The 25,462-nt window shown below is 40.7% G+C and overlaps 1 protein-coding gene across 3 annotated transcripts in view; it reads right to left on the bottom strand.

Annotated features, from left to right (window-relative positions):
* LOC149321215 (plexin-B1-like) overlaps positions 1 to 25,462 on the bottom strand; it is a 221,080-nt gene that overhangs the window by 124,916 nt on the left and 70,702 nt on the right. For 2 of the 3 annotated variants that reach the window (XM_089517440.1, XM_089517430.1), the window contains exons 2-3: positions 14,566 to 14,615; positions 12,818 to 12,942 (exon numbers count right to left, since the gene is read on the bottom strand). The gene's annotated coding sequence lies outside the window, so the exon portion shown is untranslated. Of the gene's footprint in view, positions 1 to 12,817; positions 12,943 to 14,565; positions 14,616 to 25,462 lie in introns of those variants that run through there. The other variant, XM_089517450.1, reaches the window with a different exon arrangement.

The raw sequence follows: 25,462 nt of genomic DNA, 5'->3' as shown, positions 1-25,462 counted from the left end.
TAACAGGGCTTTTTCTGCCTTGACTGTGGAACTCCCTACCCAAGGAAGTTAGACTGGCTCCATCTCTTTTAAGCTTTTGGAAGGCAGCAAAAACAGTGCGTTCAGTGTTTGAAATTGCTCTGTTTAACTGTCTCAAAACTGGACTCTAGCATTGTTTTAAGGTTGCTTTTAGGCACTTTTCAGAGTATTTTAATGTGTTTTTTTTAATGTTTTTAGTTTTGTATTTTTCTTCCTCATCCTTGTGGGTAAGAGTTTGACCTAACGTCACACGAGTTAGGATTGAGAAGGTTGGGCATGGATAGTAATTTGTCCCATGTGAGGGAATCCAGAAAGCATGGATTTTTGTATTGCTTTTTGTTTGTTAACAGGTTCAGAAGCCCTTATGTACTGGGAAGCAAAACAGAAATATTCTAAATAAATAAATAGAATGCTTATAATACTTAACAGTATTGCTATGATTCTATGGGAGGGTTGGGGAACAGGACAATTTTCATCACAATGAACCACCCAAGCTTCACCTACACATTCTTGGTGTGCTAGAAGTGTCTCAACATCACTTCCAGACAACCATGTCTTGCATTTTCCTGCTAATTTCAACATTCTTCTGGCATATTAGAGATCGGGGGTTGGGGGGGAAGAGGCGCTGAGAGAAATTGATGTTTGTGGGTGGTTTGAGGGTGTTTTATATAAAAAAAATACCCCACACACACACAGTGATTTTTAAAAACATTAATTGTGCGTTGTTTAAAAATCACAAAGATACAACACCAAATAACACGATTAATTATTATTGCATAGAAAAATCTTTAACTATTTTGATTCTGGCTTTCCTTAGTAGTCCTGGTATTGCCTGGTACCTGATAATACTCTGGATATATATGTGGTGGGTGTTTATCCTACAGTCTTTGGCAGAATTTAGAACAAAGAGAAATAGCAGGGTTATGTTCCACAATGTGGGTGACTAGTTTGCAGTGCAGCATCTTGTATGTGAAAGAAATGAACTGGTTCCTGGATGTGTGTGTACAACGTAGCCACTGTTTAAACAGCTTTCATAACAAAGCCTTAAATTATTTCTTCTCCCCAGGGCCACTGAGAAGCAGCCAAGATTTTAGAAAATGTTTTCAAAAAAGAAAAACAACCAAGCCCCCTCTCTAGTTCTCTAGTACACACATACATGCCCTTGGTGGCTAAATATGGAAAAGTGACTATATTCCTTAAAAAAACCAAACCTCAGTTCACAACCAAGATACACCTAAAGTCCAACTACAAAAACAGCAAATCACATGGAAAAATCATTCCTCCATTCTGAACACCAGACTGGACAATTATGTGACAAGATGGATATAGTAAAAGGAAAATAACCCCACCAAAATCCCAATCTCTCATTTCACAAATAAAGCCATATTGGCAAAAAGGATTTTAGCTTGTTTTTCTCCAACTGTTAATTCTTTTATAAGGCCAGCCCTACCATAGGTGGCAGATTTAGGGTTTCATAAAAAGGCAGCATCTCAATCTCTCTCTGTCTCTCTCTGTTTAACTTTATTATTAATATATTTTCCTGCTTACAGACAAGGAGAAGTTCTTATGGGATTTTCTATCTCACACACCAAAATAATTTAGCTTTATTTGGACAGTGTAAACTGAACACATTGACTTGAGACTCTTCTCCCTAAGGCAACAAAATGTCTTGGGTCATCCTATTTCTTTATATGTAGGGTTTATTTTTCCTGGGATATATTCAAGCAGGATTGTGGTGTGAAACAGAAAAATCTTGCTACAAGATTTTCTGTCTGTAGAGAGTGAAGTCTTTATTTACTAGGTTCCACATTCTAAACCAACACATACCACCATATCACTTTGAACATGTCTGATCTCATCTGATTTTTTGGAAGCTAAACAGAGTTGGAAGTTTTTAGGAAACCACAAGAGAACACTTAGGGATCTTTAGGTAGGACTGTGAAAGAATCCTGCCTGAAACTCTGGAGAGCTGTTTACAGTTAGAATGCATATCACAGGATCGTATGGCTGCTATAAAACAACTTCCTCCGTAACTGCACATAACACAGAACTTTATCACACAGGGTCTGGAACAGGCCTGTCGTGTTCTGAAAGGGAACGTTATGGGGACAGGAGATGGCAAAGAATGCTGTTTACCACACAGCGAGAACGCTGCCGCTGCCACTGAACATTCCCATCGTGTTCCGGATGTGTTCCTCAGGGGGCAATTTTCAAGAACAATGGGAACGATCGGCGGTGTCGGCAGCATTCTCGCTGTGCGGTAAACAGCGTTCTTTGCCGCCTCCCGTCCCCATAACATTTCCTTTCAGAACGCGACAGGCCTGTTCCAGGGCCTGTGCGATAAAGTTCACAGTATATGTAGGCCAGCACCCTCCAGGTTTGTTGGACGACAACTCTTTATCATCCCTGAACAGCACACCCAATGACCATGTTCGCTGGGACATTGGGAGCTGCGTCTGCAGTCCAACCCATATCAAGATAATGATGTTGGGAAATCTGCTCTAATGTATATAATTATGTAAGATTTGCAAGTTTTGATTCTTCTTTGCACTTGTGGGTTTATTTATTAAATTATTTATTTGGTAAGGTAATAAAGGACTCAGCTGTAAATAAACTGTTGTGACAGAGAATGGAAAAATATGGAAGGGAACAGCAGGAACAGGACAGAAAACAGCACAAAAGTCAACCATACAGCATGTGCTATATATATGGAAAATCTCAAGTTCAGTCCTCACCATCTCCTTCTCCAAGGAGCCCTGGTGGCGCAGTGATTAAATGCTGTACTGCAGCTACAACATTGTAAGTTCGATCCTAGAGGAGGGCTCCAAGGTCCGTTCATGCTTCCATCCTTTCATGGTCGGTAAAATGAGGACCCAGATTGTTAGGGGGAATTGGCTTACACACTGTAAACCACTTAGGGATTGCTAGTTCACTTATAAGCGGTATGGAAATGTACTTGTTATTGCTATTTAAAATAACTTCCATTCTTGAGCAGGCAGGACAAGCCAGAATAACCATTGCTTTCCATGTGATTTAAATACAGGTTCACATTAGCATACAATTCAACAGAAAGTGGAGCATGTCTTGAAACTGCCACTTTGTCGATATCCACTATCCTCAAAATAGGGCACTAGTAACTTTCCCAGTGAGAGCCAGAGTGGTATAGTGATCTGAGTCTTGGACTACGATTCTGGAGAGCAGGACTTGAGTCCACACTCACCCATAGATGCCCAATTTTATGTATAATTTGTATGGTCGTTAAAAATACATATAGAGATTTAAAGTGCAACTGTGTTTGAATAGTCAATTATAGTTCGTCCCATAGAACCCAGAAAGAGTTACACATGTACCACACTTCAGTTCATGCATACAATTTCATGTAATGCTTTCAATTTATTTTAATGTTTCCATTTTAAAACACAATACACAGACATGCTAATATGGAGAAAGGAAGCAGCAAAGAAAAGGACAATAGCAATGGATTCAGATATAGATGAAACATGGACGTGGGAAAGGGAAGACATTCACAGATGGAGATTTTATAGAACTGCACACCCCAAGGTGCCCTCCACACATCACAGCAACTTTCCACAAGGAGAGCTAGAAACTTTTTATCTTTCAGTTTAAAGGTGTGATCCTTAAGATCCTGAACAAGTTATCAGTGCCATTACTGAAAGAGCAGGTTTCACACTGCTTGCTTCAGCTGTTCATGCCTCTGGATCCTCCTTGACTATAACTAGCATACAATAACTGTCATAATGCAACCACAGGAAACTCTCAGCCAGACAGTGCTGCTATGTGAGCGGGATATAAATTGACAAGAAAATGACAGTGATCAATTGTCCAGTGTCACACTGGGAAGAGGCTTTGAGTGGAGCTGGCAGGCATCCAACACTATTCAATATTTTAATTAGATATTTGAAGGGCTGTGTGGTAAATACACTAGCTAGATTCATGAATGATCCAAAACAGAGGGAGGGGGACACTAAAAACTGTGGACAGAGAGCATTAAAAAAGCGGGGAGCTGACCTCAATAACACAGAGAAGTAGGCTGAGTTTCTGGCCTGGTGCCACACAAAAGCTTATATTCAGCAGACTCCAGAGAAGCCTTTCTAGTGCACTTAAAACATTTTTAATGGAATTGAATTCTACCAGTCTTAGAGGATTTGGGCTGGGAAGCACAGAGCATCTGCTTGGCTCTTGGGCAAATCCCTTACCAACGTACAAAGTTCAACTTCAAGAAAAAGTATATTTAGGATGGCCTCCAAAAAAAGAAGAAAATAAGAGGAGAGAGAAGAGAAGAGAAATAAAAAACAGATTTTGAAACATCAGTAGCTGAGGCAGACTTTTTCAAGAACTTGAAGAAGTTACTGTTTTGGAGTACAACTCCCAGAATCCCTTCTTTAGGCTAGGTGTAGGATTCTTGTATTTATAGTCCAAAATTATAACTGTCAAAGCTCTGGGTGTGATAATATTGTAATCATGTGGGCCACCATACAGAATTACTATAGACAGTATTTTTAAAAAAAACAAAAAACCCAAACAATACGAGAAAGTTAGGGAAGGTACCTGTACCTGAACAGTATAAAATCTGTAGGGTATATACTATTCCACACCATATTATGAGCTGGTCAGGCCTCATCTGGAGTACTGTGTTCAGTTCTGGGCCCCTCATTTTAAGAAGGATCTATACAAGTTGGAGCATTTCAGAGAAGGGTAAGGGTAAGAGGGATGGAAAACAAAACATATGATGAGGATAGGTTGGAGGAGCTGGGCATATTCAGCCTAATGAAGAGAAAACTGATGAGTGATGTTGCACTCTTTAAATACCTCAAGGGCTGCCACAAAGAGGAGGGTGTGAGGTTGTTCACTGCTGCCCCGGAGGGTAGAATCTGGTTTAATGCTTTTTGGTTAAGCAGACAGACTTTGACTGAACATTAGAAAGAATGTCTTGACAGTGAGAGTGGTTTGGCAGTGGAACCACTTGCCTAGAGATGTTGTGGAATCTCATTTTCTGAACGTTTTCAAAAAGAGGCTGCTGGAAATGCTCTAGCTGGACATCCTGCATTGAGCCGGGAAATTGACCTCATGGCCCATAGGGCCCTTTCCAGTGCTGTGGTTCTATGCTTCTATGAATGCTGAGCCAGAATTCTTGTTCATATGCAAGAACCAAAGGCTCAGCAAGTAACTACCAAGAGTGAGTCAGCCCTACTATTGGGCACAGCGAGGCAGCTGCTTCAGGCAGTAGATTCTGAGCAGCATATTTTTAGCTATTTATTTTGTTACTATTGTGATTTTACTGCCAGGAATGGAGAGAGCTACTTGTGGGATTTTTTTTTGCACTTGCTGCTGCTCTATGTCTGGTAGGCAAAATGTCTTAGGCTAGTCCTTGCCAGTGAAGGTAGAGACAGTAGTTTTTACATATGTGACATTTTTAAAATATACCACTTTGACCCCCTCCATGCAGCTCAGGACGGCATATATGGTTCCCCTACCTAAAGATCCCTAAGTGTTCTCTTGTGGTTTCCTAAAAACTTCCAACTAGCACAAAGTAGGCCTGGCTAAGTCAGAGCATTTCTGATCAACAATCACTTTATGGGCTTCCCAGTTAAAGGACTTGAACAGGTCTTTCTAAGTTTGGCACCGTAACCACTACACCATACTGTGTTTTCTAGTTTGCAGTGCCAAGAATGATGATCTGCAGACTGCAGTGCAAATAAGAGTTCCTGTAATATATCCCACTGCTTTCAACACCTCCCATACAGGCAGTTGACAGAGCAGTGTAACCTGTAGACTTCCTTCCTAATCTCTCCTGCTACTTATTTTGTGTAAGTGGGCTTTCTTCCCTGAAACTGATAGTGGAGATGCTGACCTATTTTGAAGGTCCATTGAGAAAGAGCAGCATTCACCCGAGACGAGGAAAAAATACTGAAAAGTATGGCAGCCATGCTGTTGCATACATTTTCCAAAGAAATGGACTGGGATGCTGCTGTGAGAGAAAGGAGGCCAAGGCTGGAGTCTCCCACTCCCCAATTTGGGGGCTTCCCAACAAACAGAAAAGGAGACTTTTGATCAGCTGTATTGCCCGTGATAATTACACTTCTTGGCTTAAAGAGTTCTGGCCTAAAGAGTTCTGGCTGGTCAGTTGTGGCTGGCCTAAACATTTTATTTTTGTTCTAAGCCCTCCTCCTCAAACCAAGAGAAACAACAAGGGCTGTGCCAATACTGTTTCCCAGTCACAGTGGCATTCCCTTCAGGAAGAATGCATGCACCCCCTGAAACAACTAAGAGCTATGCAATTTACTGAGCAGTAAGCAGAACCCTCTTCAGCTCAGCTTGAACTCTTTATTGTGTGTGTGTTTTGCTACCACATCTGGCTTGGGTATATAATGATAGTGCTGCTACATTTTGTTTTCCTTTTTTTGTCCCTGTGCTAAAACAAGAGCTGTGTGTAGCTCTAACAGGGCAAGCAACAAACCAAAATGTAGAATTGCTTAATTTCCCAGAGTTATAGTCCTGCACAAAGGCAAACAGTAGAATGTTTCTTCTTCTAACCCTCTCATCAAGCTGTCTACTGCAGGGTGTTTTCTTTTTGGTTTCAAGGCCTTTGATGTACTAATTAGCCCACCCAACCCGGGCAGCCCACCCTCTTCTATTTTGCTTTGACCATTTTTAGCCTGACACAGATTTGAAAGACACATGAAATCTTTGTTCTGTGTTTGTAGCTCTACCAGTGTGGCCCAGTGCAGACAGAAGACTCAAGCACTAGCCATGATTTCCTGCCTTTATTCAAGAAAGATCCCAAATCTGCAGTGAATTCATGGTTTATTTAGATCTTCAAGACATCTTATTATGTACAGTCGGACCTCCGTATCCAATACCAAAATCTATACTTGTTCAAGTCCCATTTTTCTTGATGGCAGCCCAGTGCACATGCACGCACCCACTAGCACAGCTGCATGCATGCACTGCCATTAAGAAGAACGGTAGCTTGCCATCCGCAGATGGTTAAATCCATGGGTGGCAAGTCCGCCAATACGGAGTGCAGACTGTATATGCAAATATTCCAAAATACATAATAGTCCAAAATCAAAAACACTTCTGGTCCCCAGCATTTTGGATAAGGGAGACTCAACCTGTATTGCTTTTATTGCAGCAAGCTCATTTCCTATTTTGGGGAGAAATAGGGTACAGATTTAACAAATAATTTTACATCCAAATGAGAAGCAGAAATTCTTGCTGAACTACTGCAGATTCTCCTGCACCACCCTTCTGCCTACTCCTATTGGGCAGTACCCAGGTCACTCACTCTAAATATATTATGGTACATATCCTTAAATGTCATTCTGCCATACTTTTGGTGGAAGCCTATACTTTAGCCTGCAGAAGTCCTATGGGTATTTTCAGCTTGACCAGAAGACTGACAGATCAAGGAATGACCATCTTAAAGCAGTTGTTTAACTTGTTCCTTCCCAGGAATAACGTATACTCAAAATTTGATGTGAAGAAAACTCACAGCATTTCTTATTCTTAGGGAGACTCTTCTAGTCCATGCAAGAGTTATCACCTCCAGCATGAGAATGAAACAAAGAACATTATCTTTCATGGGGGGGGGGGGTGCACCTATGCCATAGAAATAATGCAGTTCTGCCATGGTTCCATCCCATAAATCCTGGGATTTGTAGTTTTGTGAGGTACCAGCACTTTTTGACACAGAAGGCTGAAGACCTTGGAAAACTCCAAATCCCAGAATTACATAGGACGGAGCTACAGCTTTTAAATTTGGGTCAAACTGCATTATTTCTATACAGTAGATGCACTCTTGGATTCCACCATTTGTCCAAAAAGTCTCTGTCCAAAACTAGCTTGGGTTTTTGGGGGAAGGGGTTGGGCTGCCTTGTGGGAAACAAAGTACAAGCATGCAGCAACCAAAGATGGACTAAGTGGCTGCTTAATAAATTTATAAACAAATCATCCAATGCATCTATTTTTTTCCAAAAATAATTTAAAGTCACAATTACTGTAAGTTTGTTGTCAAGCCATTTTTGACTTATAGCTACCCTAAGGTGAAGCAATCAAGGGTTTTCTTGCCATGTTTCTTTAAAGGGAGTTTGCCATTGCCATCCTCTGAGACTGAGGGTGTGTGACTTGCCCAAGTCATCTAGTGGTTTTACATGGCCAAGCCAGAATTAGAATCCTGGTCTCCAGAGTCCTAGTCCAACACTCAAACTACTACACCACACTGGCTCTCACAACCAAGTTTAAATTAATTTTATTGTAACTCACTCGGAGAGCTTATATTTCAGGGCAAGATATGAATATTAATAAACAAATAAGTATCTCCATACAACAAAGCAAGAAATATTGTAATTTTGCACAGACAAAACTAATTCTACAAGTAAGAAAACTCTTTTTGAGACAGACAAATAAAATCCCACAGACCAGGAGAAAAAAGATCTAGCTTTTTATTGTCAAAGAGTGAAGATTATCATTCTAAATCAACAACTCCCCTCCCAATACTATACACACCACCACTTCTACTTTTCAGGATGTGTTTGTTAAAACAGACAGGAACCCAATCTGTGAACAGTTTAAGGTTAGAAAAACATCAACAACAAAAATGTGTCTTTTCATCTCTTTCTCTTCTGCTTTGCAGACTAAACACTCCTGATGTTTTTGCTTCCCCTTTACACAGACACCCACTCAGATGCTTGTTGTCAGCTCCTCTCAACACAGCTTGCTCTAAACTCAGTTGGGTGACCAGTTCAAACTTCCCCTGCTTTGGTACAGGACTTGCTCTGTGACAGCTGGTGGCATTCTGTCCCTGGTAAAGGAAGCAAAGCCATCCAGACTGCTTTTCCTGCCATGTTACCAAACAAAGGAGAGGGTGTATGTCTCTATGTCCTGATACCAAAACGGGGGGGAAATTCCTTTATTTTTTATTTTTTTGGCACAACAGCTCTCAATATACTTCAACCACTACATTCACTAGAAGAGACTGGGAGTCAGGAATGTTTCCAGTCCTATTACTGCTTGAAGCAAAGAGGGATACTTGTGGTCCTAAGGTTGCATGCAATACAATTTTATATGACCCACTCCATAAAAAAAGAAGAAATCCATTCACAGCTCTGTCTATCAAAAGCTACCTGTCCCTCTCTGCTGGCCTGCTGTGTGGGCAGAAAGGAGAAAAAGGTGATTAAGGGAGGAGCAAGCTGGGGAACAGGGAGATGGGAGCCCATGTGATATAAATGGGAACCAAAATGGTGTAATAGTTTGAGTGTTGGATTGGGACTCAGGAGACCCAGGTTTGAATCCCTGCTCAGCCATAGAAACTCATTCGGCATGTTACTTGGGCATGTTACACTGTTATAGCCTTGAAAAACAGCAATGACAATTGCTCTGGATTACTCTTGCCAAAAAGAAAGAGAGAGAGGATCACTACAAATCAGAATTAATTTGAAGGTGTACCATCATAACAACAACAACACAAAGTGGGGAGAAAGAATGAAAGAAGTGGCCCAGCCTGCCTACTATTGGGTTCATCCCATCCATCACTAGGACATGCATCCCCATAGTTTATAATTAAAGGAACTCAGCCCCCATCCAACTGCACCCTCACACACATACCCAGAAGGTTTGTGACCACTAAACCGAATCAACACATTGATCCCACCAAACTGGGGCCAATTTAGTTCTGTCAATCCCACAGGCACATGTGGTTGGAATGGAGAAAGGGCCTTCTCAGTGTCTTCTCCTTCCTCACTCTGGAACTCTCTTCCTAGGCTTGGCTTCCTCTTTGTTGACCTTCCATTGGTAGATAAAGGCTTCTTTAAAATATCCAAACAGGCTTTCCAGAAGTGTTTTTTTAATAAGAAAATGGCTTAATAGTATGCTATGGTGTTTTTATTTTATGTCTTACCTATTGAATGGATAGGTTTTCAATTGTTTTCAATTCTATAGATAGTTTAATCACAATATAAGCATAAATTTTTATATGTTTTCACTTGTATGTGTGAAAACTATGAAGTTTATCTACTTGAGTTTTAATTTTGGTAACCCATCTTGAGCCTTCTGGAGGAAAGGAAGAATACAGACAAATATTCCTCTTCCTTAGTGCTAACACAGTTGAAACCTCCATCAGCATACTTACACTATGAGTCCAGAGGGAGATGGCTGTTCCTTCTTATTCAATTGTGTAATGGCAGCTGGACCATGCAAGTGTGGATTTCCACCACTAATCACTGGCCTGGAGTGGAGCTACTCTCCAGCTACCTTTGCACATGCAGTATAAGTATGAGAAGGCAAATTTTGCTCCTTCTTCCCTAGCTGTGCAATGGCAGTTACAGTTTGGTTCCCCCAGCAACTGACTGTCTTTGAGAGTGAGTCTGGGTACCCTTGCATAGTCAGGGAAAAGGCCCTGCACAAGGAGATACTGGGTGCCTTCTTTCTCAATTCCCAACAAAGTATTTATGCTGCTGTAACCCTCGGTTATACTCATGTAAGTCACCAAGAGCATTTCAGGGGCTGTTTGTGGCTATGGTACCCACCTGTAAAAAGCAATGGAGCTCTTGTGCCTTTAATAGTTGCATGGAGGAGAGAATTTCAGCAGAGGAAGTGGACATGACAAACCATAACAAATTCCTTCTTCCACATCACTGTTAAAATGCACGAGTCCAGACCTGTTTGTTATGTGATCACACTATTTGTGGCATTACATTTATACTAAATTGTAATAAATGTTCTCTGTTCAAAACCAGAAATGCAACAGAGAAAATTAAAATAGTATTTGAAATGTTTACTAGCACCTATCAGGCCTCATGTCCAGCATAATTCAAAGCATAGTTACTTTGCCGTAAGCCCACTGACTTCTGTAGGAACTACAATGCAAGCCTATCTGTGTTTACTAAGAAGTAAGTCCTACTATACAGATGTGTTTAGAGTTGCAACTTTAATCCCTAGTAGAGTTGGCCCAGGAATTCTGCATCCATGGATTCAACCATCCATGGCTTCAAAATATATTTTTTAAATGTTTTCCAAAAAACAAACCTTGATTTTGTCATTCTATATAAGGGACATCTTTTTACTATGCAATTGTATATAATGGAACTTGAGCATCTGTGGATTTTGGTATCCACTGGGAGTACTGGAAACAAACCCCAGTGGATACCAAGGGCCCACTGTAATAGTATTTATTAATTACCCTGATATTTAATTTATTCATTTATAAAGTATATCACATATGTAAAATATATTTCTGTACAAAATACATTCAAAGCACCTTACAACTAATTAAGACAAATAATAAATCCAACAACATACAAGTTGTGCTAAAATCAATGTCAGAACAAGAATTTAGTAAAGACAAGCACTACAGACAGAATCACTTTAAGAAATGACTAAAGCCATTTTTTAAAAAGCTCTTACAGAGGACTGAAGGGTAACCTCTTTCCTATCCATGCACTCACCACACCCAGACTTGCTTAGCTTCAGGAAAACTGCCATTTGGTGCCTTTGGACTACAATCCTGGAACACTTTAAAGCTTCTCTTGTTCAGATGATGCAGGTAATGCAACATCAAGACCGGAATGAAATTCCTATTGAGAGGCATGGATTGTAGCATGTGCTAGGACAGATGTTATGACCATTAGACCCAGCTGCATCCTGCACTCCTATCCAACTTCCTATCTGTTCTCCTTAAGGAAGTAGGAAGGGGCTGCTAGTCAGCAACTACTTCGACTCTGTTAGTCATGTGTGTTTCTTAAACTGCTGCCCTGTTTATCTTAGACCAGTTGCCTCACCTAGATTTAGAGGGTGGCTTGATACAAAAGAGAACAGGGCTCTGGCAACTTAAGTGGAATGTGGTTCTTAACTTAGGTCCCAAGATGCTGTGGGACTACAGCTCCTAAAAATCCTTCACTATTGACCATAGTGACTGGGGGTGATGGCAGTTGTAATCCAGTAACATTCAGGGACCCAGAGTTGGAAACCATCATTGGCCATGTTATACGGAGCTTTTATGAGTTGCATCTTAAACCATCTGGACTGCACAAGGTGAGCAAAGGCTGAATTCAACAATGAACATATGCAACTCAAAACTGGCAATGAGGTTTGTGTGCTAAAAGACTTCCCTAACGTTCCTTTATGCTCATTTTCTCTCATTAGCTTCTGTCATTTTTTAAAAGCTGCAACAGTTGCACATTGACAGCATAACTAGAATTCCAACAGAAATACAGTCAGCCCTCCATATCCACGAATTCTGCATCCACAGATTCAACCATACACACACACACACACACACACACACACACACATAGTTATTCCAAGAAGCAAACCTTGATTTGCCCTTTTATATAAGGGACACAATTTTACTATGCCATTATATACAGAGGGCTCTTGGTATTCACTGGGGTTTGGTTCCTGGATCCCCTATGGATACCAAAATCCATGGCTGCTCAAGACCCATTAAATACAATGGCTCAGTAATATGGTGTCCCTTATATAAAATGACAAAATCAAGGTTTGCTATTGGGAATTTATATATGAATTTTTAATATTTTCAAGCCATGGATGCTTTCATCCGCGGATAAAGAATCCATGGATATGGAGAGCCAACTGTATAATGGGACTTGACCATCCACAGATTTTGATATCCATGGGAGGTCCTGAAACCAAACCCAAGAAGATACAAAGATTCCACTGTAGTGGTACTAGTGGAGATGGGGAAGTAGGGAGGTGATCAGATTTCTTGCCCTTTACATATTAGGTTGAGTCCATCTCTCATGTCCCAGGAAAAACTTACCTGACTGCTATAGGCTGGGTCGCGTATGAGTCCACACTCTATGCAACCGCAGGAGCAGGAGGCCTGCTGCTGAACTGCTTAGAACTCCAGCCAGAAATCTGTAGAAGACCTGGAATTCAGGCAACCTTAAAACAAAACAAAACAAACCACAAACACAAACACAAAAAAAACCTGGGTGCACATCTATACATATCAAAGGTGGTCAGTATATAATGTATATCAGCCTTCCCCAACCTGCAGCCTTCCCCAGGTGCTGATTTACACTTATGCCACCCACAGCCAGCATGATGAAGACAAAAGCATGGCCTGTGACTTGTGGCTTTGATTTGCTTGTGAGAAAAAATAAAGGAGTTCTGTCCCACTGCCACCACCTTCCAGTTTACAATAATAAACTGTATCTCAACTACAAGCCACATACAGAGAATTGGTGGTTTGTTTAACCACTCTTTCTTGCAAGTGAAGCCAAATAGGAATAAGTGAGGAGCATGTACCAGCATGCTAGTTTTTTCACCATAAGCCAGGGTTTCCCTGAAACATTTGCTTATCAATTGTCCCAGTGATTTCTTTCCCTACTTTTTTTCCAATTTGATTCAATCATGTACATACATGTATGTGTTCTACATGTCCATACAAATTACACATTCCAAACATGACATTTAAGTCTTCATTCTGAGCATCTCAGCTTGCACTTACAATTTAAAAAAAAATTCCTTGTGGCTAGGTACACAAAACTGGAAGATGCATGAGACATGTGCTTTGATCTCACAGAAAGAACGGAAGGAGAACTTAATAGTTCTTACCAAGACTCACGCATGAACTAAGCATTTGAAGCTCCTAATGACTACAATATGTACTTGCCACCTTGAACTCAGGGCAAATAGAAAGGACTGTATTTCACTGTGACTGGTTCATGCTGCAAGAACACATATGTACAATAAAACCCAAAATCCACAAAACAGCAATATCTTTATTGGCCAACAAAAATGCACCAAATACAGGATGCAAGCTTTCAAAGCTCAACTGGCTTCTTCATCAGGCAAATGTGTTAACAATCAAACAGAATAAAGAAAGAAAAAATGACCATGTTGGAGTCATATGCCTACATATTATCAAGATGTTGTTACAGTTGTTCTCAGTTAAGATGGTATGAAGAGATATCCATATAGGCAGAGACCATTACTCCTCCTTGGCCATGTGGGCTCTAGTTATCTAATTTGCATGGTTTATTCAGACATGTACAATAGCTAATTACAAGGAAAAAAGACAATGGGATAGCATCCTTCACCACTCCCAAAGGAAGAAGGTTGGGTGCAGAGCAGGCCTTAGGGGGCCATCAACTGAATCTGTGACATCAGTACACCTTTCTACTAATCATAAGAAAATAAAAAGTGCTTAGCTAAGACTAAAATCATCAATTCACCTAAAAGCAAAAATGGGAAAAGTTACTTTTGGATTACAGCACCTAGAATCCCCAACTGAACAAAGCCATTCTCCATGAAGGCTCGAGGATTCTGGGAATTGTATCCCCAAAAGTAGATTTTTCAGATACTACTGCCTATGGAGTTACTAGTTCAAAAAACAACAACAACCCATCAACATTCCAAGGTCTACAAATGGGGCTGCAAAACCAGGAAGCCATTTGTGGCCATTCCTGTATGAGACCTTCACTCTCCATATGTATCTGAGGTATATCTTGCTCTCTTATGGTTCACCACTGCATCTCACCCCTTCTCTTTTTTTAAACTTACCATCTAGACTGCTTGGGCTTCATTTCTCTTCTCAGTCAATGCACTTCAAGCTGTAAAAACAAACACACACAAGATCTCAATATACAGAATATAAAAGGAATATTATTTCCTTTAGAAAAGCAAATTCAGTTTGACTGCAAGACTAGGGATTGCCTGTTTCACCACCGGTTCCTTTCATAGATATGGCTAAAACACTTTAAAAATATATTTCCTTTACTGAACAGGCTGAGTCTCCTTTATCTGATATACTTGAGACCAGAAGTATTTTGGATTTCAGATCTTTTTGAATTTCAGAATACCAGTATCTGCATATATTGTTGTTGTTGTTGTTGTTGTTAACTGCCTTCACGTCGATCTCGACCTAGGGCGACCCTATGGATATCTACACACACACACACACACACATGGTCCTCTACTGCTCTGCCCAGCTCTTGCAAACTCATATCCGTGGTCTCTTTAATAAAGTCCATCCATCTAGCATGTGGTCTTCTCCTCTTTCTACTTCCTTCCACCTTTCCTAACATTATTGTCTTTTCCAACGATTCATGCCTTCTCATGATGTATCCAAAGTATGACAGTCTAAATCTTTTAATCTTGGCTTCTAGCGATATTTCTGTCTTGATCTGCTCCTATATCTGTGCATACACACACTAATATATCTTAGAGATGGGACCCAGATCTAAACACATAATTTATTTATGTTCCATATATAACTTATACACTGAGCCTGAAGGTAATTTTATACATAATATTTTAAAATAATTTTGTGCATGAAACAAAGTTTGTGTAAACTGAACCATCAGAAATCAATGGTGTCATTATCTCAGCTTCCCATGAATTTTTTTTTTATTTTTATAATATTTCAGAATTTAGGATAAGGGAGACTCAAACTGTATTTACAAATTGATTAATATAATGAAATCTCTATGAACAGTTTACATGAGAATCATACAATAAGAGATAATATAAAACTTATATGATGTGATAGGAGAAAACAGCATAAAACAATTTAAAAACAGTCCAATGGCCAATACAGTGGGCCATTCACTGGGGTCAAGGGCACAGGACCCATATGAAAGTGGAAAAAACACAAATAAAAAAACACTATTTTTTTTTTTGCCTGAGAGAACACCTCTCCAGGAATCTCTAGGTCATCCAGTGCAACTCTATGGTCAACATCTACCAGAAGGTGACCTGACCAAGTGGCCATGGAATTGCACTGGAGGACCTACAAATGCCTGAAGAAGTGTTCTCTCAGGGAATCTCTAGGACTTCCAGGGCAACTTCAGCTGAATGTTGGCCATAAAGTCACACTGGAGGAACTAAAGATTCTCAGAAAGTATATATTAATCAAATCTGTGAATAATCAAATCCACAAAAGTAAAAGCCACAAATGTGGAGAGCTGACTATATATTAGTCGATATGGTAGCAGTGGGAGACTTCAGTCACCCTGATATTTGTTACATAAAAAGAAAGGAAGACGGGAGAGGGGGGGGAGAATGTGGCAGCACCTTTAAGACTACGTAACTCATTTTTATTTTAGCATGAGCTTACTGGGATATAAACTCATTCTTTCAGTTGCAGAGTTTTTCAACAGCGGAAGAGACTGCCTTATACTCTTTGGAAGTGTATAAAGAGAATTACTGTATTTTCTAGCGTATAAGACTACTTGTTAATCCAGGAAAATCTTCACAAAAGTCGGGGGTCATCTTATACGCCGAGTGTCATCTTATAGGGCAGGTGCTGAAACTTCTGAGCCGGACTGGAGAATCTGCGGTTGCCGCATGTGGTGGAGAGAGCTAAAAAAATGGTCGCGGCCACATCCCCACTGTATGCGACGATCGTATGAAAGCAGCTACCGCTCTGATAGTCTTGGAGACAGGCAGGGCTGGGCAGGCTGACCAATCCAAGCAGGCTTTGTATACAACAAGGTTTCCTGCTAAGTGCCTGCATGTCATTTGAATTAAAATTACCATATTGAAATCAAATCTGATTTTTTAAAACTTTTATTTATATCCCAAACTCTATATTTTAACTGGAAAAGTTGGGGGTCGTCTTATACGTCCAGTCGTCTTATATGCCGGAAAATATGGTAAATGGCCATCTCTCAGGAATGCTGTAGCTGTGTATTCAATGAAGGTTGGGAGAAGGACTTGCAGTCCCTTTCAACTCTTAAGATTCTGTGATTCTATATGAATGGGAAAAGGGAATTGATCATTACCAGCCAGAGAAGGTCTGCATAAATATATTTCTCAGAGGTAATTAAAACTCAGTATAGTTCCTCCCTCAAATTCCATGCAAAATATTGTTCCAAAGGCCCTCCTTTGTGATGGTAGATGAGAACGTTCTATTGTTGTATAAGGCCTCCTATAAAGATCTCAAGGATGAGCTAGCCATGTATAGAAGAAGGTAATCTGCTAAGCAACTGATCTCAAGGTATTTAGGGATAAGCATGTCAACAACAGAACCTTGAACATAGTCCACTAGTCAATAGGCAGCCATACAGCAATGTCAACACTACCTCCACTCATAACACACCTTGCAGGAGGGGTCAAGATCAAAATTGAAGAAATGGACAAAAACAACAACAAAGAACTAATTAACTAATTAACCCTTCCATACACTCATATTCTGAAACAATGTGACTCATTGGAAAAGGTGATAATGCTTGGTAAAATGGAAGGTAATAATAAAAAGGGAGACTATACTACAGGTAGATTGATTCAGGTTGCATTTGCTCTGCAGAATTAATGCAGGTTGACACTGCTTTAACTGCCATAGCTGAATGCTATGGAATTCTGGGATTTGTAAATTTATGAGATATGTGCCGGCCTTCTGTGTCAGAGAGCTCTGGTGCCATACCAAATTACAAATCCCAGGATTCCACATGAGGGACCCGTGGCAGTTAAAGCAGTGTCAAACTGCATTAATTCTGCAGTGTGGTAACAGCTGAGTTTCATATCACATCATATGACACAGAGCTGAGTTTGCAAGACATGAGCAGCTGATGACAGGGGCTCTTGGACAGCTTTCACAGGATCACCATAAATTATAAACTGACTTGACAGATTACGAGTAACAGCAAAAAATCATCAATGCAATGCTGAGCCTGATCAGATTCATGAGATATCTAGCACACAGATTCAGGCTGTAACCAACTGAATGCTGTGAGCAGTGAAAAGGTGCCATTGTTTCACTCCTGGGCCTAAATAGACCTGGTATCAGGAATGTGGCAAAATGCGCCCTCGTTCTTAACAGGTATTTGGGGGCAAAACATTTTGATCCCAGGAGGGCTTGGATGCCACAAAAACTGTCATGAGGACCAAATGAGGCCTGCAGTCTACACTTTGCCAACTCCTGGTAAAAGCTTGAAATTAGTGCAAGCAAAACAATTAGGATTATGGGGTTTCTTCTCTGTGAGCAAAATCTAAAGCATTTAAAATTTTAAAAATATGATGGGAACATTATTAAGGCTTTAATAATTAGGAGGCAGTAAATTCAGGCCAAATAAAATTGTATGAATGAATGAACAACCAACCCAATACCACACCCACACCTTTAATCAGACCAACATTGTAACAACACAGCATGGCCATTAACTAAAACAGTAATGATAACCTACCCCCACCTATGAGCACAAGACTCAGTTGACAGATAGTGTGATGGCAGGGTGACCAGGCTTCCTTATTTTCCAGGAGATGTCCTCCATTTCAACCTTCTGTCTAGGAGGAATTCCAAAATGTCCTCCATTTTGAACATGACTAAGACTGAGGCATGAGAGTGTGTGTGTGTGTGTTTAGTTTTGATTTGGCAATGTCTTAAATTTTTCTTGAATGCCCTGCATTTTGTGGTACCTTGTCTTCTTTTGCGGTTAGGACATCTGGTCACCCTGTGTGATGGCCACTTGTTTAAACAGCTTTAAAACAGGTGTGACAAATTCATGGCTTTTGACAGATCATGGCCACTTCCATTTCTTTCTCTGTCCCAGGTTTCCCTCCCACATGATTGGCCATTATCATTTCATATCCATTGAGCATGTTTAGTTTTCACTGGCATCTTTTTGGGATCCTCCATTTTAGGAGTTTCAGGGTGGTGCTGGTTGTGTATATATGGTAATATTTGGGTCTATGAGGAGAGGTATTCACAGTCTGAGGTTTGTACAAGTAAATTTTCCCTACTGTCACAGCCTGAATATTAAGGAAGAACAATAACCACTTAAACTTTCTTCTGTAGGGGTGATAGCCTCTGAGAATCCGGCATTAGGGAAGAAATTAGTGAATCTGCCCTTATGCTTTGCTTCTAGGGGTGCATCTCCACTGCAGTTTGACACTACCTTAACTGCCATAGCTCTACCCTACAGAATCCTGAGATTTATAGTTTTGTGAGGTACCAGTTGGATAGTAAAGAAAGCGGATAAAAAGAAAAGCACCTCATTTGAGCTGTGGTGCTGGAGAAGAGCCAAAGACAAACAAATGAGTTCTAGAACACATCAAGCCAGAACTCTCCCTGAAAGCAAAAATGACAAAATTGAGGCTGTCATACTTTGACCACATCATGAGAAAGCATGACTCATTAGAAAAGACAATAATACTAGGAAAGGTAGAGGGAAGCAAAAAGAGAGGACGACTGCATGCCAGATGGATGGACTCAGTCAGAGAGGCCACTGGCCTGAGCCTGTAGGACCTAAGGGGGACTCGGAGCTGTCTCATCCACATGATCTCTATGGTTCGAGGTTGGCTTGAAGGCAGTTAACAAGAAGAGGCTAAAGACCTTGTAAAATCACAAATCCCAGGATGCCACAGCATAGAACTACAGCACTAAAAGTGGTACCAAACTACATTATTTCTACAGTTTAGATGCATCCTAAGTTTCCTTGAAGCACCTGGTGGAGCACTGATGAAAACAGTGTTTTGCTGGCCTAGATGGACCTCTGGGGTGCATCTCCACTGCAGTTTGACACTACCTTAACTGCCATAGCTCTACCCTACAGAATCCTGAGATTTATAGTTTTGTGAGGTACCAGTTGGATAGTAAAGAAAGCGGATAAAAAGAAAAGCACCTCATTTGAGCTGTGGTGCTGGAGAAGAGCCAAAGACAAACAAATGAGTTCTAGAACACATCAAGCCAGAACTCTCCCTGAAAGCAAAAATGACAAAATTGAGGCTGTCATACTTTGACCACATCATGAGAAAGCATGACTCATTAGAAAAGACAATAATACTAGGAAAGGTAGAGGGAAGCAAAAAGAGAGGACGACTGCATGCCAGATGGATGGACTCAGTCAGAGAGGCCACTGGCCTGAGCCTGTAGGACCTAAGGGGGACTCGGAGCTGTCTCATCCACATGATCTCTATGGTTCGAGGTTGGCTTGAAGGCAGTTAACAAGAAGAGGCTAAAGACCTTGTAAAATCACAAATCCCAGGATGCCACAGCATAGAACTACAGCACTAAAAGTGGTACCAAACTACATTATTTCTACAGTTTAGATGCATCCTAAGTTTCCTTGAAGCACCTGGTGGAGCACTGATGAAAACAGTGTTTTGCTGGCCTAGATGGACCTCTGGCCCATTCTAGCCAGTTTCACCTGGTGTCTTTAAGGTCCATAGAGACAATCTGATAGAGTAGTTTGGACTACAACTCTTAAAAACTAACGTTCAAATCCTGACTCAGCCATGGAAACCTGCTGAGAGACCTTGAACAAGTCACACTCTCACAGCGTCAAAGAAAGGCTATGACAACCCATCCCCTGCTAAGAAAACCCTGTGATACTGTCTCCTTAGAGTCACCATAAGTCAGAAATGGCTTGGAGGCACACAATAACAGCAACACAACCTTTTGTTTGTTAGGGCTCATAGAACCAAACAAACCAAAATATCCAGTTGGAAAAGATACTTTTGAAAAGGAATATTTTTACAAGTAAGAAGCCTAAATCCAATGGTTATGCACAATTAAATTGATACAAGTGCTGTATGGTAGTCTAATACTTACATAAACTCCATATATTCAACTGAAATTAAAATGAGACTAGCTATTGGATATAGGCCAAGTATGAGAATCATGCAGCCCTTGAAAACCCCATTAACTTTTAGCAAAGCATGTCATGCTTTTTAAAAACCTTTGGACAGGTACAAGAAACCACTACAAACTGCCCTCCAAACGAGTGGAACAAGTGGACACAGAGGTGCTAACAACTCACAAAACCCAAAAAGCTGTATCACAAGAAATTATGCTTCTCTAAACCAATCTGGGTGAGCCTTAAGCTACTTACTTCTGTACGTCTAATAAAAATGTGCATGCTACAACAGGCTGTGTGATACAAACTCCTAGACTGTGATACAAAACATTTGCTGCCCTGTCAATGCCTCATCACCCACAATAGAGCCTGAGGCACGGCATGAATGAGCATGTGAACCAGGAGATAATGGCTCTTCCACCCTTTCATGGAGCCACAATTGCTGTAACTATAAGAGTAATTAAAAGCGAGGCAGTCACAATGTGGTTCAGTCTTTAGTTTTGGGTACTAAATAATTAATTCCAAGTTCTGATGTTGACAGTGTTGTTGTGTGCCTTCAAGTCATTTCCAATTTATGGCAACCCTGAGGTGATCCTATAGTGGGGTTTTCTTGGCAAGATTTGCCTTTGCTTTCCTCTGGGGTTGGGAGAGTGTGGCTTGCCCAAAGTCACCCAGTGGATTTACAAGGCTGAGAGGGGATTCAAACCTTGGTCTCCAGATCCTTGTTTTTGAGAACAAAAACAGCAAAACACAGGCTTATGGCTAACATTTTCATTTTTTCCTGTTTGTTTTTTAACACTTTGCCTGATGAAGAAGCCAGTGGAGCTTCAAAAGCTTGCAACATGCGTATTGTGCATATTGGTTGGCCCAATAAAGATATAACTGTTTGGTGGACTTGGTCCCAAAACTGACTAGTGCACACCAATCCAAGTGTCGGTCAGAAACAAGTGTTTTGTAAAGATGCATAATATCATACTTTAAAGATAGCTAAGACTATTTTATGCAAAGTTGCACAAAGCCCAGGCAATCTAATGAAATAACAGAGGGGGGTGTTTTCTTTGCCAGTGTCAAATTCTGGCTAGTTTTCTCCTTCACCTTTTCAAGTGAACAGGAAGGATTCCACTCTCCCTCTCTTTTTCTTTTTCTCTTTCTCTGCACCAGGGGAGAGGATTCTGTTGGCATGGTGACAGCGGTCCCTAGCTTCCTTTTAACTAACAAGAATAAAAATGTTTTGTTCTCATTAAGGAAAAATAGAACTGCATTCCTGATTGGTGAGTAATGTCTCTGCCCCTGAGTTAATCTCCCAGAAAGCTGTGGCAGCCTGGAACTGTTTCCAGTTCAACCCACTCTCTCAACCAACTTCAACGGGAGTCTCTCCAGTTACTCTTTAAAAAAAAAGTCTTGCCAAGGTCAAGCCTCGCTTTCCCACACCATTTCACGCCAGGCTGCCAAAACAGATGAGCAGAGTTTCTTCAAACTGCCCCAAGAGGGCATGGGATCATCAAAGTGGGGAACATTCAGCCTTCCAGACGCTTTGTCGTTCAGCTCCCACCAGCTCCATCCAGCATGGCCAAGGGAAAGAGACTGTGAGAGCTGTCGCCTAAAATATCTGGAGGGCTAACACTCAACCCACATCCAAATTGGGACGGTGGGTGATATTTTCAATTTTTATTTGCAATAGGGTACAGACGACCCGCCACATCTGCAGCTTTGACTTTTGTAGATTTGATTATTCATGGGTTTGATTCATATGTCCTTTAGTGTGGCTCTATGGTCAATGGCCACAAGAGGTCACACTGGAAGACCTAGAGATTCCTAGAAAGAACAATTCTCTCTAGGCATTTGTAGGTCTTCCAGTTAAATGCTATGGTCAACGTACAGCTGATGTTGACCACAGAGTTGCACCGGAGGACCTAGATTCCTAGAGAGGTGTTCTGTTGAGTTAAAAATATTAGTTTTTTATATGCAGTTTTTCTACTTTCATGGGGATTCTATGGCCCTAACCCCAACGAATGTGGAGGGCCCACTGTACAGTCAAGAGCAGTGGTTCCCAAACTTTAGTCCAGGGGTAGGCAACCTGCGGCCCACGGGCCGGATGCGGCCCAGCGAGGCCTTGGGACAGGCCCCAGCCCAGTCCTGCCACCGATTGCCGCCAGGGCTTTTGTCTATAAAAGCCTCAGAAACATACATTTATCTTAACATTTTTTAACAAATCAGCAATTTTTTCGCGTGTCCTCCATTTTTTATTTAAAAAGTGCCCTCCATTTGAAAATTTTGTCCTACATTTGTCCCGGTTTATTTATTTATTTAATTTTTTATTATTTATTTATTTATTTATTTTTTGGCTTCGCCCCCCCCAGTTGTCTGAGGGACAGCAACCCGGCCCCCGGCTCAAAAGGGTTGCCTACCCCTGCTTTAGTCCCTTTGACCTTCAGCTCCCAGAATTCCTGACTGTTGTTCAAGTTGACTGGGGCTTCTGGGAGTGGAAGTCCAAAACACCTGGAGAACTAAAGTCTGAGAATCACTGGTCAAATTCCTGGGGATTATTTTTTAAAATACCACAGCTCCCAGAACTCATCAGTCAACACAGCTATTGAAATAATAATAATAATAATAATAATAATAATAATAATAATAATTTACATCCCACCACTCGAATTGGATCAAGGCAGCTTACAACATTAAAACAGCATTAAAATACATTAAAATACAAAATAATAATTAATATCACAAAGCCCTATAACCCAAAGACCCACCCACCCACCCTCAAATTTAAAATGACAATTCAAGACAAATACCAATAAACAAAATCAAGCAGATGGGCAGTTGATGGAGCAGTCAAGTTAATCTGGGAAGACTTGTCGGAAGAGAGCTGTCTTGACTGCTTTTTTGAAGCAGTCAAGGTTGGTAATATTTTGGATCTCCTTCAGCAGGTTATTCCATAGTTTAGGAGCAACAGAAGAAAAGATCCTTTGAGAGACTGTAGTAAGCCTAGTTGTTATTGGCTGCAACAAGTGTTTAACCGAGGATCTAAGCATGCGAGGCAGATTATATGGGAGAAGGATAGGCTGGGCCCAAGCCATGAAGGGCTTTAAAGGTCATAACCGACACCATGTACTGGGCCTGGAAGATTCTAGTGGTCCTGTCACACTAAACAGTTATAACACTATGATCCCACTTTAAGTGGAAACATCCCATGGAAGATTTACAGTTTATCAGACAGAGAACTCTAGTGCCTCACCAAATCACACATCCCATTGTTCCATAGGATGTTACCATAACAGTTAAAGGGGCATCATAGCGCTACAGCTATGCAGTATAAAAGGGCCTTAGGGATAATCTATACAGGCCAAATAAAACAGTCTCATTCCATCCTCAAGATGATCTGTCTTCAAGACACAGGGCCAAATCTCAGATTTGCCTATGATTTGAGTTCAAGGCCAGTTTGCACTGAATCTGCCTTATCCCTCCCTTAAACTGTTTTTTTTTTAAATGTACCTTTTGCTCCAGATTTTGCAGGAAAACCCAGATCACTGCACAGCAATGCTGGTCAGCTGTCTACGCACACATCCCAGCTGTGTTGGCCAGCACCACCACAGCTGGGCAGGAAAAGAGGCTGCTATCAGGACAGAATACAGAGAAACCAAATTGTTTCCAATTGGCAAGGGAGTCACCCTTTTTTTTATCACCCTAAATGTTTAACTTGTATACTGAACACATTGTAAATAAAGCAGGAAAGTGCTGTGAAAACTGGAAGGAACATCAACCATTTAAGATATGCAGATGACTCCACACTGCTAGCAGAAAACAGCAAAAAATTGGAGCGATTACTGAAAAAAGTCATGGAAGTAAGTGCAAATGCAGGTTTATAGGTAAACATTAAGAAAACAAAAATAATGACCACAGATTAGTTGTATAACTTTAAAGCAGATGATGAAGACATTGAAATAGTTCAAGATTTTCTATAACTTGGCTCAGTCATTAACCAGAATGGAGATTGTAGTGAAGAAATCAGCAGACAACTAGAAGTTGGAAGGGTAGTTGTGAAGGAATTAGGCAAGACCCTTAAGTGTTAAGTTATATAATTGAATTGCTAAAGTTAGCATTGTCCGTGCCATCATATTTCCCATTTCTATGTATGATTGTGAAAGCTAACCAGTGAAGAAAACTGACAGAAAGAAAATCTCATTTGAAATGTGAGTTGGAAAAGAGTTCTGCAGATACTGTGGACTGTTAAAAAGACAAATAGCAGAGTCTTAGAGCAAATCAAGCCTAAAACTTTACCCAGAAGCTAAGATAACCACTGAGACTTGATGACACATAGTAACAACAATACAGTACACATTATTAAGAAGCCCTGGAGATGCTGTGGTTAAATGCACCAGCAGCCACTCACAGCCACAAGGTTGTGAGTTCTATCCCAGGCAGGGCTCTAGGGTCCACTTAGCCCTCCATCTTTTCATAGTTTGGTAAAATGAGTACCCAGCTTGTTGAGAGGCAATTGGCGTACACATTGTAAACTATTTGGGGAGTGTTAATTCACTCATAAGCGTACAGAAATGCTATTGCTATTGTGGGTGGGATCAAGAAGACAATTCAAAACAGGAAACACTGAAAATTTTCAGCACTGTTATACAGAAAAGTTAGATTTCCAGAATCCGATGTGGGGCTTGCCATGATTGCTTGGGATTTCAGGCAATATACAGTATCTCCCACCAAAAGAAACCATTCCCAAGTGCTGCTGCTCAACTTTGCTGCTGCAGCTGCAAAGAGGAATCTTTCTGACAGACTTGTACAATTGTACATTGGAGAGGAAATTTCAGTAACAGTGAGAGAAGTAATCTTCCTGGAAATTTTCCATTATCTTTCTATTACTGACCTGC

Source organism: Sceloporus occidentalis, unplaced genomic scaffold (genome assembly GCF_023333645.1).
Source record: "Sceloporus occidentalis isolate IW3139 unplaced genomic scaffold, rSceOcc1.0.p SCAF_1, whole genome shotgun sequence".
Classification (NCBI taxonomy): Eukaryota; Metazoa; Chordata; class Lepidosauria; order Squamata; family Phrynosomatidae; genus Sceloporus; species Sceloporus occidentalis.
The sequence above is the reverse complement of the archived record's forward strand: the minus strand, read 5'-3'. Positions and strand labels throughout refer to the sequence as shown.